The sequence below is a fragment of the Bactrocera latifrons genome, unplaced genomic scaffold, assembly GCF_001853355.1.
Source record: "Bactrocera latifrons isolate USDA-ARS-PBARC rearing strain unplaced genomic scaffold, ASM185335v1 scaffold_5, whole genome shotgun sequence".
Classification (NCBI taxonomy): Eukaryota; Metazoa; Arthropoda; class Insecta; order Diptera; family Tephritidae; genus Bactrocera; species Bactrocera latifrons.
This window is the reverse complement of record NW_017537156.1, coordinates 2,880,215-2,887,535: the sequence shown is the minus strand read 5'-3', so window position 1 is coordinate 2,887,535 and position 7,321 is coordinate 2,880,215. Positions and strand designations below refer to the sequence as shown.

At 31.9% G+C, this 7,321-nt stretch overlaps 1 protein-coding gene across 1 annotated transcript in view; it reads left to right on the top strand.

Moving 5' to 3' along the window:
- Window positions 1–6,265: 6,265 nt before the first annotated feature.
- The window catches only part of LOC108973733 (neurogenic locus Notch protein), a gene marked incomplete in the record, with an annotated part of 153,922 nt that continues 152,866 nt past the window's right edge, over window positions 6,266–7,321 (top strand). The window contains 1 exon segment of the mRNA XM_018941188.1: window positions 6,266–7,144.

Below are 7,321 nucleotides of genomic sequence, written 5' to 3'. Positions count from 1 at the left end.
AATTATTATATTATATAATACGAAACTAACTAAACAAAACTTTAAAAAACTAGAATATAAATAGATATATATATAGTAAACATTCACACACCTCCTTTATCATAATAGCAACAATGAACAATGAAATTATCGTCGTATACTCATATCAGAAAAAATTTTAAATTTTATAGRAGCAAAGATCCAGGATCTTAGTTCGAGAGACGAACCGAAGAAAGTTGAATTCTTAACGTATTGTGATTATTAGCGTTAATTATCTATGAAATTTAATATAAAAATGCGTCAAGTCCTTGTCAAGTCAATGAAAATATAAAAATTAAAAAAAAAAAACTAAAAAATAAAAACATACATAACAAAAGTATGGACGTCAATCCTAGGGTTTTAGCTGCTACGAGAAAATGCTATAAATATGACAAAAATTATTTATTAAAATATTAAATAAACTAAGAGTATATACTGAAACGTATGCATTGTATGCTTGTGACAGATAAAGCGCAAATCACTGATGTAATTAGAAAAAATCTAAAGTTAAAAAAAAACTATAAGTACATATACATACATATATACGAAACAGCCTGTAGTTAGTTCCGAGTAAAAGTCAAGCAACTAGTTTTTTATAATTCTAAATTCTATAAGCTGAATGGTAGGCACTGATGAGCGTTGAGCAGTTAGTTTAATGAAGATTTTAATTAGCAAATAATTCAATTATGTAACTAATTATAATTAATTATTTAAAAAAATGCTTAGTGAGAATGACATTTAAATATTATTATTAATTAAAATTTTGCAAAGCATAAACATAATAAGTTGCTTTAGTAATTGAAACAAAATAAATGTGAAAAAATCGCTGAAAATATGTTTATCATGAAAAAATAGTGAATTTAATTGTATGTATGTAAAAAATAAGGAAATGTGCGTACTGAGCTTGCAGTGATTAAGAGCTTATAATGAATTTTCTTTTTCTAAAATTTATTATTATTATTATTTTTTTTGTTTTTGTTATTCCACCCAATACCAATTTGAAAATAAGTCTGAAAAATTTTGTCTTTTAGCAAAAATATTTATTACAAATTTCAATTATAATTTTGTTTTTGAAAAGCGACTAATCACTGCAAGTGACACGCCTCTTCATGTATATAAAAAAAAATGTTGCCTTATGATTCCTTTTGTTCTCAATTATACGTATGTATGTACTACGTACACTTATGCTAACTTATCCATCTATGTATGTATTTAATGCATTTTACATTTTAAATCACTTTTAATATTTATTTTAACTAATAATATGTGACTTTAAATAATTTAAGCTTAAGCTAAACATGAAATTCTCAAGTGTTTGTTATTTTTGGTATATTTACTTAGCTTTTCACGCGTTGTGTGAACATTTGTATATAAGCGAGTTGAATGAGTGCGATATAAGTATAATTAATTTAACCTAAATAACTAAATAAGTCGAGGAAAAAAGAAGTCTAAGCGCAAAAAGATGCATATAAAATAAAAACTAAATCAAATATATAATGCTTGTTTTCATTTGCGAGTTTATGGAATCATAGGAGTCTTTGATTTTTCATTTCTCCGCCCAAATTTAGTGCAATATTGGGTAGTCGAGAAAGCCTTTTCGTATTTCTAATCAAACTTCAACTTTTTTGTTTTACATATATCTATATACATATGTGTTTAAATAAATAAAGAAATATGTAAAGTTATGGTCGACCCCCTTTTTGCCATTTTCGTTTCAGTGTAAATCGAAGTTTCGAATTTCCAGAATGGTAGCGAGCGAACCATTGTTGTGCTACACGAACTGATATGGCATCGTCTCCGTAAACTTCACAAATTTCATTGGTGGCTTGCGTTCCATTCTTCCCTTTTTTATAAAAAAATTAAAAATATAGCGAGTTTTCTAACATAACTTCCCGAATTTAAAATTTAAGGTTAAATGAAGCTTAAAATTTAACCTTTCCAACACTTAATGATATGCCACAATGTGATTGGCAACACTAGAGATATAGACTTCGACTACCCAAAATATTGGAAAAAATAGAAATTTCTTTATAAGTACATTAGTGATGGGTATTCTAGCTGCGGTGCATTGTACCAACAGTAAAGTTGAGCATTTAAAATCCTACTTGAGCTGAAGAGTTCGCGTTCTTATGATCAGAATCATTGACTACACATCAAATCTATCAAATAATACTTGCAATAGCAACTTTACCACACACAGCCATGTCCTTTTCTCAAACTCTCATTTGAATCGCTAGCATTTTTCTAGATTAACTAAGCAAAGTTTCAATAAATACAATGAACTACTTACATTCTGAAGATTGTATTATATGTTGTGGATTTGACAAACGCAATTTCAACAATACGGATATATGTGCATATAAGTAACTAATTTCTGAACTCTTTAATTGAAAACTCAGGCCTTGGAGCAAAATATCACACGTGTCATTCACTAGTTATCAGTCGATATGCTCTAACGAGTAAAAAATTAGACTCAACGGATAGACCATCTGAAACGTAGTCGCGGCCAACATTTGAAAGAGATAATCTTCAAAAATAAATGCCCATATGTTCTTTCGAATAATAATAAATATTCCTATTAAATTTAAAGTTTCTGTATTTTTGCTTTAACATTAAAAAGACGGGAGCTTAGTATATACCTATATTGCCTAAAAACAGTCAAAACAAGAAAAAACGTTAACTTCGGTTGCACCGCAGCTAAATACCCTGCCTACGTGCATTTCTTTTAGTAACTATGTGCCCAGTTTGTAGGGCAACTATATGTTATAGTAATCCGATCTGAACAATTTCTTCGGAGATTACATTGTTGCCTTAGAAAATAACCCGTGCCAATTTTCGTGAAGATACCACGTCAAATGCGAAAGTTTTTCATACAAGAAGTTGATTACGATTATTCAGTTTGTATGGCAGCTATATGTTATAGTGGGCCGCATATCGGCAGTTCCGACAAATGAGTGGCTTCTTGAAGAGAAAATAACTTCTGCAAAATTTCAAATCGACATTTTTTTAGATGTACATCTACCGTATACATATTTTTCACCCTACTGACAAATATTATTTGGTTTGTTTTGTTGACAAATTTTTCGTTTGGTCGAATCGGTTGTATTTAAAGATGTTGCAGTTGATACTTGCGGGTCTTCCTGCTGTGATGAATTCCCTCCCTTTTCTCTCTTTCAGTTCTACAATTGGCGGCTAGCTGTTCTGCTAATTGAAACAGGAACTGTTTTCGTTCTATTTATATTCCGGTCAGTTCCAGGTCCAGTTCTTTATAAAGGATCCAGGCATTTATTGCATCTACGAGAACTAAATTTAACCGTATATTTTCTGGCCATTTGATCTGTCATATCAACTCCAAATTTTGTTTTATTATAAAACTGAATACAATCTGGTCACATTTTTCTATTACTTTTATCAATCTTACAAATTTAGAACTTTGAACAGCCACTCTTTTGTTCGGTTTGATTTTGTAAGGACACAATTTTCTGATCTATATATCCTTTATTTCCTCAAATAGTTGCAACTAAAGTAAAGAGGCCGAAATGCGTGAGTATGAAGAGATTGATAAGCTGGCTGACAGGGGTAATGCTCGAAAATTCTATGAAAAAATGCGGCGGCTTACAGATGGTTTCAAGACAGGAGCATACTCTTGTAGAACCCCCAAAGGTGATCAAGCTACCGATGCCCAGAGCATACTTAAATTATGGAGGGAACACTTCTCCAGCCTGCTGAATGGCAGTGAACGCACAACGCCAGGAGAAGGCGAACCCGATTCCTCAAACGATGACGCTGGAGCAGACGTTCCATTGCCCAACTATGAAGAAGTTCGAATAGCAATTACACGCCTGAAGAACAACAAAACGGCGCGGGCCGATGTATTGCCGGCCGAGCTATTCAAACACGGCGGCGAAAAACTGATAAGGAGCATGCATCTCTTTGTAAAATATGGTCAGACGAAAGCATGCCCAACGATTGGAAYTTAAGTGTGCTATGCCCAATCCTCAAAAAAGGAGACCCCACAATCTGCGCCAACTACCGTGGGATAAGCCTCCTCAACATCGCATGAACAACGTATTAGAACGACTGGAAGTGCTAAAAATGAACCTGAATGGAACAAAACACGTGACCAGACCTGGCATAAAGATTCGAATAACAAGTACGAATAACAATACCAATAACTTTAGTTACTGAACATGTTATCATGTGGTATCCAGAGTCAAACGGGTCTTTACCAAGCAGTCAAAATGACTGCTTTTCAGCAATATAGGTATAACACACATAGAAGTATAATATACACAAGAAGAAGGAAGTGAAGGAGGAGGGCAACAATAATGTTTAATTAATCATTTTATATGTTGTAGAAAAAGTCACAAAGAGTATGTATGCCATTATTTAAATGACAATTTTTTTAATTGAAAATCAAAAGCAGTCAAAATGACTTGCTTAGGCAATATAGTTAAATAAGTAGGAAACCTCGAAATTAATAAAAAAATGTACAAGTTTTCTTTAACATTGCTAGTTTCTGTCCCAAAATGTTTAAATGTTAACTTGCGGCAACTTCCAGCTTTCATTCAGAATGTGGTGTTGACAGAAGTGTTGCCAGACTTTTTAGTGTTGAGATTTAATTTGAATGCTAACTTTTTTTTTTAGAATATATATCTTTATAAGCTAATGAGGCATTAGTAATAATAATTTGTATTTATCTACATATACAAACACATATATTTTTTTGTTAACTTCTAACTGGAACACAGGGCGTCGAATATTATATTTATAAGAAAATTATTTCTACTGCAAGGAATTAACATTATTGATAATAATACGCTTAACATTAATAACGACCGGATGAATATAGTAATAAAATAAAAATTATAAAAGTAATAATATTAATTAAGATGCTTAATTATTAATTTTTTATTTATTGAAAGCGGCAAAAAAATACAGTCAGTTGCTTTACAGTTAACGCTTTTACATACAGGAAACAAAAAATATTAAGCAAATAATTTTTCTTTCCAATATATGTATTTACAAAAAAATTTTAAGGGCACTTTTGATAAATTTTTATACGAGACACGTGTATATATATAAATATACATATATATATAAATATATAAGTTCCGCTATATAACTTGTAGTTTTGTTATCCAACCACAAAATAGCTATTGTTATCCGGTTCCCTCGCTTAYCGAGGTTATTACTATCTAAATTATATATTTTTTTCTTATATCAAATGCTGTTTATTTGCAAATATATATTATTTTTTCCTCTCGCAAGACCACAAATGTCGTTGCATTTCTAACGTTCGGTGTGAAAATTGCCGCATTCCCACATTTTATGTGCCAACTTTTGCGATAAAGTAATATATTTCAAGTAAATCTACATTATTTATATAGTTTTATTAAGTTTATCAATATCTTTCTTGGTATTTCTTTAAAAAAAAAAAATTAACAAAACCAGTTCCTGTAAGAAAAAAATTATATCAAAAACGGAAGCTTTGGTACATTACATATACAAATTGCATATTTATATACCTTTTCGCAGCGCAACGAGAGCATAACTAATGATTAGGTAATACCTAACAAGAAATGCTTAGCAAATAAAATACATGTGTCATTTTCGTAAAATTTTCAAACCCAAAAATTAAAAAGTGTCTTTAAAATACCTTTAAATTTACTTTTTTCAGCCAAAATAAGTGTCAGAAAGTCATAGCTTCATTTGCGCTTTTTAAATACATTTTATTTTATTTTTTATACTCAAAAATTTAAATCAAAGTTCATATTTCCACAAGTCACAAAAGTTATATTTCCCTCACACCAAACTACTGTACTTTCTACACTGTAAATAAATCAGTGTGAAAATACTTAAAATTTTCTTAATAAAACAGTTTAAATTTCTTCATGGCACTCTGTACTTTTCGCACCAACCAAACCGTTCCCACACACTCGCCACAGCTTAGTGTGGATTTCAAGAGCCAGCCATTTTGAAACGAGACTCGGCGGGCTACAACAACGCCGCTTGTGCTGAGCCACATTTCAGGTGTCTGCTTCGTTTGTACTCTGTTTTATGTTTTTCTTAATTCCCATAGCATTTCTCTCACTGCACATAAATACGCGCTCTCTCCAGATATGCCAGCGCATGCATGCGCTACGCGCTCTTCCTCTACGCTCGTGTTGGTGGTGGCGCGCAGCTTGAATTTGCCCTGGCGAGCTCGACTTGGCAGCCGCGCGCTCATAATAGTTTGTGACGCGAAGTGAGTAGTGTTTATTGTGTACGTTTCCCGGATGGACGGTTGTTGGTTGATGATGATGGCGACGGTTTAAATAAAAATTCAATTTGAAGCAACAACAACAAAGAAAACAAACACTGCACTGCATTGAAGTAGTGCAATAACAAAACAGTGAATGCGCATGCAATTTTCGGGTGCAGCGAATTTGTGTTAGCGCGTTTGAAAAAAGCAAAAACTATGCTGTGGATTTACATTTTGAAGTGCAAATAAATAAAGAATTTAGTGAAACTACATAGAATTGCAAATAAATCCGCGCATAAGAAATATAATTTGTTTGTGAGCATTAAGGCAGTGAGTGAAATGCAGCTGCAGGCGACCATCAGCACCTTCCATTAGCATTATAGCACCGTCGCCGCCGCTAGCTAACGAATATGCTGTTCGTCCATGTAATAGCCGCTGGAGCTTGTCGCATGGGTCGCGTTGGAATTTAATTGAAATTAAATTCATCCGGTTAAACGATACCAAGCTTTGGTTAATTCTGCGCTTGAAAAACAAAAAGCAAAAACGAAAACAACGGAAGATCGGCTAAAACGAGCATTTTACCGAAAAACAGCGAGTAACATTGTACGAAAATTGTTGTAAGTTAAAGGAAACGACTGTGAAAACGCAAAAAAATAATAAAAAGTGAGTGAAGTTAAGTGAAGAAAAGTGAAGAAAGCATAAGTAAAGGCATGTAAATGTAGGAAAACAACAAATTTAAAGGAATGAAAAATAAATATTGGAATCAAGCTGTGTGCTGATGCTTATTGTGAGTACATACACAGCCTTTTTGATACTAGATACGAGATATATTGAAATAGCTGAAATAATTTGCAAGTATTATTGAATTTAAATTAAAAAAAATATACATTTATGTGTATCTACATATAAATAATTATATAGTGAAAATTTGATATTAGCAAAATTTCAATTTTATGTGCAGTGCTAAAAACAAAATTAAAAGTGCCCAAAAGCAAAGCGCAAATGAATGATTTTCAAACAAAAATAAATATTTTCCAATTAAAAGATAATAAAAACAAA